The sequence below is a fragment of the Pongo abelii genome, chromosome Y (assembly GCF_028885655.2).
Source record: "Pongo abelii isolate AG06213 chromosome Y, NHGRI_mPonAbe1-v2.0_pri, whole genome shotgun sequence".
In the NCBI taxonomy this organism is placed as follows: Eukaryota; Metazoa; Chordata; class Mammalia; order Primates; family Hominidae; genus Pongo; species Pongo abelii.
Window position 1 is genome coordinate 52,817,437 of NC_072009.2, and position 12,171 is coordinate 52,829,607.

Sequence of the window (12,171 nt, forward strand, 5' to 3'; positions counted from 1 at the left end):
AGAATGAAATGAACCTGGGAGACAGAGATTTCAGTGAGCCAGGATGGTGCACTGCACTCCAACCTGGGCAACAGAGAAAGACTGTCTCAAAATAATAACAATAATAATTAATAAATAAATAAAAATAAAAATATCATGTTTCAAACAAAATTTCTTTTGAATATCAATGGTATCAACTTGTGTATTAGCTATAATCATTTTGTTTACTTTATATCCCATCCTGAGAAATCCTTGAGTACTAATTTCACTCTTTTCTGCCATTTTAGTAAACACATCAAATTCCATCAAACAAAATGCGCAAAATTCCTGAGAAATAAATTTTATCCCTGAGCAGTAGACTTGCTGTTAGAGGTAGTCATGGTTACCAAGCTTCTAACTTAATAAACATGACTAGAATACCCTATCTTAATATGAGTAGCTAGGTAATCACAAGGCATCTAGAAGGTTAATATTTATGGTCTGAAAATAGCCACATTTTTAAGCTGGCCACAAATTACAGTTGCAGAATATTTATGGCCATACAAGACAGCTTCCACCAAGCCTGAAAAATGTATAAATATCCTAGGTGTGCAGCATTTTTTCTTAAAGATAATATTAATGAGCTAGCTTAGGTCAATGGGGTAATGATCATTGTTAAAACCAATAGGCTCTGACTTTAATGAGTACATCTGCACCTTCCAAGTTTAATAATAACTCTTTCTCTTTATACTTACTTATAAGTAGAGATACTAATAAAAGACAATGCATTCATGCTCTTGTTTCCTGAGGATGCCCAACTCCGTAATGGAGTCATGTATAACAAACTTATTTCTTTCACTGTGCTCTCTGACTCACCTCATATTTTTTCCTACACCAGATCTAAGAATCCTACTTTGTGGTCAGTATCAGGACCCTCTTTTCCAGCAACATCTTTCAGAAACACCTGGAAGGGATACCAAGGCAAGACCCCCACTCCAAGGAAAACAATCCATACAGAATCAATCACTTGGCAAGTGGGCCATCTTTTAGAAGCATGAAGCCATTCTGGTGGGCAAGATTATCCACTATTACTGAAGGGAGAGGCCCTAGTGTATAATGTTAGTGGGAGAGACTTAGCCCAAAAACTTAGAGACCTGGGGTTGTCATACTCAGATTAGAAGCCAAGCTCACAAGGTTAGAGGCCCTGGGGTATATTGAGAAGAATGGATTTGGCTAAACAAGATGTTTGCTGCTTTCTCTTTTTGGACTGTCCACATGGTGCTCTCTGTCCCTCACCTGAGTGCTCTGCATCTTGTCATCTTTCTGCTCACCTCCTCTGTTTTTTAGTAGTCTATAGGCTGCCCCAGAAAAGAGGCCCAAAACAGTTCAGCTTTTACTTTCCTGACTTTAGCTGATTGCTTATTTAATTTGCCACTGGTCCAAGTGACACTGAAAAAAAGAAATGTCTTGGAATCTAGTGTTTTTGTATCTTAATTATCAGAAAAGTTCATCAGTAACCTCTCCATCATTATGAGTAGAAATTGAAATGTGGCATTTAAGAGTCCTACATGATAAGATCAGATATGCCTTTTTAGTGACAATCTCTTTTATGACAGCCCTCTGCAAACAATTAGCATCAAGTTGGAAAACATGAGACTTTTTCTTAACAGTTTTCTCTTATTTCTTAAGCATAAGGTCATCTTTGAAGAGCTGGTATAGGGCAGCTGGATCCTACTTTCTAAACCCAGCATGTCACTTTTTCCCTGAAAGTGTGTCAGTTTTGTCATAGAAGTGTGAAAATGGACTAATACATTTCAATATACAAGTTACAGCCTTCCCATTTCCCCTGTTTGGTCTGACTCCTTTTTTTGCAGCTTAATTTGTTTTATAAAAGAGAAACTAAATGGGAGGAAATACGTTATACACAGGCTTCTCTGATGCTTGGTCAGGATAAAAACTTAAAATTGGCTTGTATATGTTGGATGGAAAAAAAGACAAAATACGGACAGCACATAATAGATTACCCTTTAATGCAAGTACCTCTTAATATTAGGCTTTTCTTAGCTGAGGCTGAACTCTCCACTGCCAGTCCAAGCACCCCATAAGAACACAGTCAGACTCCTTCTAGTTCTGGTGAGGTGTGCAACATGTTATTAATTCCTTCTAGTTTTCCAGGGTAATCTACTGTCCAGACATCATCTTTTCCCTGCCCTACTTACATGCATACCCCAAAACACCTGAGCTTCACCAGAACAACATGTCCTGGGTCTCTTATCAGCTGGCAAAGTTGAATCTTTGCCCTCTCTGGGAAGTGGCAAATGATGATAGGGACACTATATAGGTATATGTACCCTTTTCTATGTCTGAATCACCCACATGCAAGGAAAAACTGAAACAGCTTTCAGAGGTTCCAGGAAAATTCACAGACAAATTTAAGAGGCTAACCTTGATGTATTATCTGACCATGCAAGATTTGCATACATTTATGTTTACCTGCTGCATGATAGAAAAGCAGTGTATTATGGGAGTGTCTAGTGCACATGCTAATAGAGTGGCAGCCTGCAACCAGGGACATGGCACCTATCACGTGGGAGGCACAGCAGTGCCTGAGCAGGGCCTAAAAGAGAATTAGGATCTAGAAAAGAGAAATGAATTAGGAAGAAAGTGGGATATATAGAGAAAAAAATATGGTCATTTGACTCCTTGAAGGAATAAAAAAATGCATGATACAACTTTCAATTTTTATAAAGTCCAGAAAATTACTCAGGGAGAAAATGAAAACCTAGCCTTATTACAAGGGTGGATAATTTAGACCTTGAGGAAATACACTAACACTGCTCCTGACTCCAAGGAGGGACAGGCATTGTGGCATTGCGGCATTGCTAGGAGTTTATTTTATAGCCCAGTCTGCTTCTGATATCTGCAGAAAGCTGCTGAAAGCAGCCTTAGGGAATGCTTAGGGACCCAGACTCCCATGGGTCAGCTTTTAGACTTGGCTTTTGCAGTTTTTCTGTCACAGGAATAGGGCAGAGAAAACAAAACAAAGCAAACCTCCCAAGAGGCCCAGCTTCTAGCTGCAACCTTGTGCTCTGCACCCCTTCAGAAGCAGCCCCCTTTACCCCTGGCCCTCACAGAGGAAGTGAGAAGGTGAAAGTCCCAGTCTGTGCCTCTGGCCCACTGTGCCTTGGATATAAATCAATGTGTCTTCTGTAAGAAAGTCAGCCACTGCTGAAGGAAATGCACTGTGCTTCCAAGGGAGTCATCATCAGCACCCAGCAGATCCAAAAGTGGTAGGGCCTGATACTTCCTGCCTCTGATCTCATTGGACTATTAGCTATCAAGAGATGGAAGAGCCTCAGCTGGCTCTTGAATTGGACGGTAGGATTGTTAACTTCTTATTAGGTATGGGAACAGATGACTCCATCCTGATTCAATACAATTGGCTCCTGTCTTCTCATGATGGACAAGCCCAACAACACTGCTTTTCTTATCTTCTATGTTGTCCTCCAGGGCCTCTGCGTTTCTCACCTGCTTTTTAGTAATGTCTGAATGCCTGACCTCTTACTGGGCAGAGGTTTATTGACTCAGGAGACCAAGTCATGGTCACCTTCACAGATCATAAAGCAGAGAAAGTGTTACTTGTGTTCCTGACCCCTCAGGGGAAAGAGAAGTTGAGAATGAGCTGTCACATTTACTCCTGAGGTGTTGTCTCAAGTAAATCCTGAGGTTTGGGCCACACGGGCTCTGAGAAATGCACTAAACACCTCCCACATTCAAATCCAACTTCAGTCCAGTTCTCCTCACCCTCAGAAGAGACAATGCACTTTAAGGCAAGAAGCATGAGGGGAAATTCAAACCCTTATTTCCATATTATTGCCATATGAGTTATCAAGGCCATGAGCGTCTCCTTACAATACTTGCATGTTACCAGATGAAAAGTCTAATGGAAAGTACAGATTTGTCAGAAACCTTAGAGCATTAATAAATGCAGTTGTCTCCATACACCTCATTGTCCCCAATATTTACCCAAGTCCCAGGGGAAGCAAGCTGGTTTACCTTCTTAAACCTGAAAGATGCATTTTTCTGCATTTCCATGCATCCAGTTTCACAATATGTTTGTCTTTGAATGGACTGATCCATATGTGCATTCAGCCTCAAAATTAACCTGTATAGGCATCTCTGAAGGGTTCTGGAATAGTCCCCACTTATTGGAAAATGCTTTATCTAAGGATTTAAGAAATCTACAATTGTGAAGGGACACAATTATTCAGTATATAGGTGACTTGCTCATTGCTAGCCCACCTAAAGAAGACCCAAATAACAATACCGTTAAATTGGTAAATTTCCTGGGAATTTGCAGATATAAGGTATCACCACACAGGACTCAGATTTTGACTGAAAGACTTTAATATTTGGAATCTGTCTTAACCTTTGGAACTGATCAACATCCCTAGAAGATAAAAAAGTTATTTTAGTCATGTGAGGGTCCCAGTCCAAGAAATGACTGTGGGCTTTTTTAGGAGATGGCTGGGTACTGTTGCTTATGGGTACCCAGATTTGGACATGTAGCTAATCCTTATATGATACACTAAAGGGAAAGATTTAGAGATCCTAGAATGTAATTAGAAATACAGGCAAAGCTTCAATACTCTAAAGAAGAAATTGGGCTCTGCTGCAGCTGTGGGAGTCCCTAAGTTGGATCCACCATTTGTTCTTTATGTGGCCAAAAAGCAAGGCATAGGCCTTCGGTAATCTTGTCACAAAACTGGGGAATATTCCAAGGCCAGTAGCCTAATTTTCTAAGCAGATAGACCAGGTGGCCTCAGGGTGGTCTTGATGTCTTAGAGCTATTGCTGCTACAACTTTTCTAGTAGGCAAAACTAATAAACTAACATTAGGACAGCACCTACAGGTTTTTGACCCCACACCAAGAGAAGGTCTTCCTAGAAGATAAATGGCACCAGTGGATAATAGGAGAATATTTATGACTGTATCAGGCCTAATTGCTAGACACTCCAGACATAACTCTTAAAGACTGCCAAACCATAAATGCAGCTACGTATTGGCCAGAGTCCACAGATGCACCCAGCCTTTCTGGCATACAGGTTGTATTATTCTATTTTCATGCTGCTAGTAAAGGCATATCTGAGGCTGGGTAATTTATAAAGAAGAGAGGTTTAATTGACTCACAGTTCTACATGATTGGGGAGGCCTCACACTCGTGGCAGAAGGCAAATGAGGAGCAAAGTCACATCTCTTACATGCAACAGGAAAAAGACATTGTGTAGGGAATCTCCCTTTTATAAAGCCACCAGCTGTAATCCCATCATTTTGGGAGTCCAAGGTGGTGGATCACCTGAGGTAAGGAGTTTGAAACCAGCCTGGCCCACATGGTGAAAGCCCATCTGTACTAAAACTACAAAAATTAGCCAAGCATGGTGGTGGGTACTTGTAATCTCAGCTACTCAGGAGGCTGAGATAGGAGAATACCTGGAACTCGGATGTAGAAGTTGCAGGGAGCCGAGATCATGCTCTTGTGTTGTAGCCTGGGCCACAGAGAAAGACTATGTATCAAGAATAAATAAATAAATAAATTAATTGAATAAATAAATAAGCCATTAGCTCTCATGAGGCTTATTCACTGTCATGAGAACAGCATGAAAAAGACCCATCCCCTGATTCAATTACCTCCCCCTGGGTCACTCTCATGATACATGGGAATTATGGGAGCTACAATTCAAGATAATATTTGACTGGGGACACAGCTAAAGCATGTCACAGGTTATAAAACAGATTTATTCTAGAAGGTCAGACTTAAGAGAGATGAGCCCCTTGACCATCCCAAGGCAGAGTGGTTAACAGATGCAAGTTCTTTTATACATCAGGAAAACAGAAGAGCTAGATATACTCATTAGCACAAGAGAATCAAGGCACAAGCATTGCTACCCTCTACCTCAGCTCAGAAAGCTGAGTTAATTGAACTTACTAGGCCCCTGCAGTTGGGAAAGGATTTAAACATTAACATTTACACTGATTCCAAGTATGATCTTTTAGTGCTTCATTCTAATGCTGCAGTTTGGAATGGGTAAGGACTCCTGACCCCAAGGGCTTTTCCATAAAACATCATTCAGATTTTTAGCTTGTTAGAATGCTGTTTTGCTGCCAAAACTGACTATAATTAATTGCAGAGGATATCAAAAGAGAGACTTATTATGTAAAAGGAAATGCCCTAGTAGATGCCCCAGCCAAGACCCATGCACTGAAAGGGCCAATTAAGCTATGGGCATGCTGGTCAGCATACATATAACTATGTCAGAATACTCTGAAGAAGTACAAAATTGGGCCAGGTATTGCAATTCAGTCCAGGGCCTCTCTGGCTGTCTGAATGATGGTAATAAATTACTAATGCCAAGTACCAATCATAGGAATATAATTCAGCACTTTCATGATTCTTTTCACCCTAGAAGAGATTCTTTGTTTTTGTTAATGTCTCATTTGTTTATAGGGGTAAATCTTTTCAAGACAATAAAACAGGTGACTCAGCCCTGTGAGCTCTGTTCCTGACATGACCCAAATGGCCAGCAATTTTCTCCTTCTCCAGTCAAGCCTGTCCAACATTGAGGAATCTATCCAGGTGAGAACTGGCAACTCAGATTTACTCTGATGCCTTCCTGCAGGTGATTCAAATATTTGCTAATGCTTACTGATACCTTCACTGGATAGATCGAGGCATTCCCCACCCCATCTGAAAAGTGTTTACCAGAAGAAATAACTCCTCAGTTTGGGTAATCTAAAAGCCTGCAAAGTGACAATGGTCCATTTTCAGGTGTATCCCAACACCTATCCTCAGCTTTAGGAATCCAGTATTACCTTCACTCTGCATAGAGACCACAGTCCTCTGGAATGGTGAAAGGGCTAATCCTACTCTAAAGAAGACTCATGCTAAATCAGATGCCTGACTATCTCTAACACCCATAGCTGACTGCGAGTTTGGACTGCTCCAAAGTAAAACTTACAATTAAGTCCTGTTGAGTTAACATATGGAAGGCCTTTCCTAACCACATATTTCCTAATAGATGAAAAGACTCATCAATTACAAAAATATGTCATCGGTCTAGGATAGGTGCAAGGCACTCTGAATATTGAAATAAGAGGCTTCCCTTCCCACATGGGAGGAAAATTCAGTTTTATGTCAGCTACGGATTTAAACTAACTAAAGATGTGGGAGGAAGTTCTCCAGCTGACCAGATTTCCCCAACATCCAAAGGACCACAGCAAGGCCACCTGAGTTCCCCAACAGATGTTCAACTCCAAGGGATTCACAGGTGGGTACATCTGTGTGGAAGTAAAGCTGTTGCTTATTCTGGGAGCCCAATCCAAGGCTGAGGGAGGTGGGCGAGTGTCCATTTAAACTTTGGCAGAGGGCAGGCTGGGTCGTTGCACATCTGCTCTTCCCTCTCAAATTTCTCCTGCTGCCCTAATCCCATCTTGGCCATGAGGGAGGTTGTGCTCACGCAGACCTGGCAGTGCAGGAACCAGATCGGTGCCAAGGTTGGCATCTGGGGCTCTGAGGTCCCAGCTCTGGCGTGCTGGGTGGCCAGGGAAGATGTTGGCACTGGCAGTGACAGGGGTGGTGCCACTGCATTGCAGACCCTGGGCTCCCTGCCATGGATGCAGTGGAACTGGAAGACTGGTGAGGCAGCCGAGGTGGACTCCAGGGACACGGCAGCCTAGGGATGTTGGTGTGGATGAGGGTGGGGGTGGTAGAGGAGCTAGGAGAGGGGCAGGTGTGCCTCCAGATTCCTGGGCTCAGTGACTTGGCCCTGGCCTGTCTGGCCCCTCCAATCTCTTGCAGTTCTGGGGGGTGATCTCTGATGAACATCCTATCAACTCTGCTGACACCTGCCACAGGGACAGCAACCTGCAGCTGGAGCGCATCAACATGTACTAACTACAATGAGGCCAGCGTTGAGAACCCAGTCCTCTGATTGCTGTTCTGGGAAGAGCGGCCCTCCCCTTGCTAATACCCTTCAGCCCCACTCAGGGGTCTGGTATGTGCCCTGCACTGTGCTCGTGGACCTGGAGCCGGGCACCATGGACTCTGTGTGCTCGGGGCCCTTCGGGCTGATCTTCAGGCCAACAACTTCATCTTTGTTGAGCTGCGAGTGAAGACTGCCGTGAGGCTCTTTAGCCAGGACAGCTCATCTAGCAGTTCCCAAAGGTCATCACTGTGGGAACTGTGGAGCTAGGGCTCCTGAACATCTTCCTATGCTCTGAGTCACTCAATCTGCCTCTCCTAAATGGGCTTTGGGAGGAAGGCCCAGGTGTCTCTTTAAGGTGAGAAGCTACCATTGTAAACTCCCTGCAGGGAGCTGAGCTGAGTCCGTGGCTACTGTCTTCCCTGAAAATGGGCAGGAGCCACCTACAGTAAGGTCTGTTAGCATGTCTGAGGTTTGAGTCCTGACTTAATTTCTAACAGGGGAGGCTGCTGTCCTGTAACTCTGGGGTAGAGTGTTTCATTTGCTCCACCTGCAGGATGAATGGTGCTTTCACCTTACATGTGACACTTGGTCCATTTTTCATTGTGGTTGTGACCACTGTTGACTGTATACCTGGCTATGAAGTGACTGACTGTACTGTCTTACAGGTCAGTGTGGGGCCGGAAACAAGGCCAAGGGGCACTAAACAGAAGGTGTGGAGCTGATGGAGTCAGTGATGGACATTGTCAGAAAGGAGTGTGAAAGCTGTGAATGCCTGCAGGGTTTCCAGCTGACCCACTCCCTGGGTGGGGGGACTGTGTCTGGGATGAGTACGCTTCTCATTAGTAAGATCCAGGAGGAGTGTCCAGACAGGATCATAAACACATTCAGCATCCTGCCCTAGTCCAAGGTGACAGACACCGTGGTGGAACCTACAATGCCACCCTCTCAGTCCACCAGCTCATAGAAAATGCAGATGAGACCTTTTGCTTAGATAATGAAGCTCTATATGACATCTATTCCAGAACCCTAAAACTGCCCACACCCACCTATGGTGATGTGAACCATCTGTTATCTGCTACCATGAGTGGGGTCACCATGGGCCTGTACTTCCCCAGTCAGCCAAATGCTGACCTGCAGAAGCTGGCTGTGAACATGGTCCCATTTCCCAGGCCGCATTTCTTCATGCCTCGCTTTGCCCCACTGACCAGCCAGGGCAGCCAGCATTACCGGGCCCTGACTGTGGCTGAGCTTACCCAGCAGATGTTTGATGCTAAGAATATGACGGCTGCCCCAGTCATGGCCACTACCTAATGGTGGCTGCCATTTTCAGGGGTTGCATGCCCATGAAGAGGGTGGGTGAACAAACATTCAACATTCAAAATAAGAACAGCAGCTACTTTGCTGACTGGCTACCCCAAAACATGTATACGTATGTAACTAACCTGCACATTGTGCACATGTTCCATAAAACCTAAAGTATAACAGTAATTAAAAAAAAAAAAAAACAGCCATCAGTGACATCTCACCCCAGGGGCTAAAAGTGTTGGCCACCTTCATGGGCAACAGCACGGCTATCCAGGAACTCTTCAAGCATGTCTCAGAACAGGTTACAGCAATGTTCAAGTGCAAGGTCTTCCTCCACTGGTACATGGGCAAGAGCATGGATGAGACAGAGTTCACTGAGGCCAAGAGCAACATGAATGACCTGGTGCCGGAAACCTAGCAGTACCAGGATGCCATGGCTGAGGAGGAAGAATTTGAGGAGTGTGCTGAGGAGGAGGTGGCCTAGAACTTTCCTTTTCTTGGGTAAAGGATGGAAATTATGTGGATTCTTTATTGTGTTCTGACAGCCCTGTGTCACTATGCAATTGTTCATTTGTGTCTTTTCATCTTCTTCTGATGCATTTTAAAGCATTTTTATGGTATGTGATTTTGCCTACTAAAGTATTCTCATAACATCTTGTTTCACCTCTAACTTCTTTCTATAGGCTCTCTGTCTACTACTGCCAGATGTGCTTAGTTGTCCTGCAAGGCTGAAGCTGTCTGGGCTTATCACATGCCCAGGAACAAGCATTCCAGTGGTTCCAGGAGGGGTTGGCATGGGCTGTGGATGTGGCAGGAAGGCTTCACATGAACTTATGGATGTGCTGGGACTTGGGCAGCTATGTGGTGGGAAACCTGTTTCTGAAGGCAAGCCTTGGGTTATCCCATGTAACAAACTTCCAGGGAAACAGCTGGCCCTCTGTTTCTGGAACTTTAAAAGTGGTCAGTGTCCCTGGTGGACAATGTCCCAAAGTCCCACCTCAGGGTAGGAATGTGGTCTGACAGCTGATTCTGAACCAGCATTGAAGGGTGGGAAAGTAGGACCCCAGCCACTCTATCACCATGATGGCCTGGGTGTGAACATGTGGCTTCATTCTCTTAATGAGGTGGGCATGGGGTATCTGGCACGAGCTGTTGGGCAGGAATCAAGCCCAGTGTCTGCTCACATGCACTGAACCCTATGTAGGTGATTAGGTCCTGGGGGCCATAGATGGTGGCTGCTGGGCCTGTGTGCTTGGGGCAGTTTCTCCAAAGGCACAGATAGAGTTTCTGAACAGGACCTGGGGAGACAGGCAGATGCTCACAAGTGTTGCTTCCCCCAAGTGGCAATCAGTGAGAAAAACACCTGAGTGGAGTTCTTACCTGTCCCAGTCTGGGGGTCTGATGCTCTCTGGAAAGGTGATTAATGCACACTGTCTGCTGTCTCTCTGTCCCCCACTCCAAAACTTCAGGGCAAAAATAATCCAAGATTGTCAGGATGAGACTGGTGAGGGTGGCACCTTTGGGGATAGGTCTTTTAGCCTGGCAGAATCTCCACCCCAGGCTTCTTGGGGAGCCTGGACTTCAAAGCCTGCTTTGGGGAAGCTGTCAACAGATGTGTGTGTGAGCTGAGTACTGGGCAGCATGACAAGACAGTGCTCTTCTACCTAGCTCTTGTAGAAATTGTCGGTGGCCTGTGTAATTACCTCTTGGCAATTCCCACCCCACCCTCATCACACACATAAGCTGAAGCCAGCATAGCCTGGGGGTGGGAAGATGTACAGGTTCTACCACAGGACCCCTGGGCCTACCCACCTGCCCCAGGTGTGTCAGGGAAAACAGGTGAGGCCCCTTTCTTTTTGTTTACTGAATGTTGGCAATGGCCTTTTGCAGCCAAATGGGAACAGGCAAGCAGGAGAGTGCCTCATCTTGAAAGAAGTGGCTCCTGGAAGCAGCTGGGAGGTGGCAGAGGTCCCACATACTCCCTTAACCTGTTCTCAGATCAGGAAAAGGGGTCTCTGTGACAGCCCTCCTCAGAGGCTCTCACTCTCTGAGGGGTGTCCTTGCCCACCCAGGTTTGCCCCCATCTGAAATGTCTTTGCATGGAACTGGTTGGGAAGGTTCAGCTGCAGCAACTGGAACCTACCCACATCTAGTATCTCCACTGACACATGGGGTCAGATGTTCCTCCTGGAGTGGTACACCCAGAGTGGCAGAGAAGGTAAGTCACTGCTGCAGTTCCCAATGGGTCTGAATGTGGATCAGACTTGGTACCCATGTATTTCCCAATTACCTGGTTCCATCTGGGGGCTTCATGGACAGGATTGGTCCTTTTCCAGGCCTCTTTTCCATATGCCAGCTACAGGCCCAGATTTCCAAAGTAATTGGAGCCCCCCTTCCAGCCTGGCAAGCATGGCTTGTTGTGGCAGAAGGACATCAAGTCTACAGGCAGCAGAACCTGTCTGGGTATGTTCTCTACCCCTGGAGGCCCCTGGTTGTTTACCTGTTTGGGTGATAGTCGGCTTAGGAACTCACCATTCTTGTAGGACTTCAGAACTATATAGACAGGGGCCCAGGAGGGAGCAGAGGCTGGCAGGTAACCAGTGTAGTGAGGGTTGTAGGGCTCAGTTTGGTCTTGCAGGGAATTCAAGGAGGTTTGGATTTGCTGAAGTTGTAGACAAGTTTGGGCTTGGATATGGAAACAACATGGATCAGGGGCCTTTCTGCATGCAGAAGTCTAAGTAGTTGCACATTGATGCATCGATAAATGTTCCTCACCTGGAGCACAGCTGTGGATAGAAGCTGGGAGAGCTGTGGAGGTAAGAGGAGGAGGAGGCAAAATGAGTCTCAGGGCAGCCACAGCAGCCACACAGAGCCTCTGCAAGTGAGATGCTGATCCAGCCTGTTGGTCACTTAGAAGCTGCTTGGC

At 45.2% G+C, this 12,171-nt stretch overlaps 1 pseudogene; it reads left to right on the top strand.

The window, feature by feature from the left end:
• The first annotated feature begins 7,452 nt into the window (after positions 1–7,452).
• On the top strand, positions 7,453–9,729 carry LOC129053361 (tubulin beta-8 chain-like; annotated as a pseudogene).
• The last annotated feature ends 2,442 nt before the right edge of the window (positions 9,730–12,171 follow it).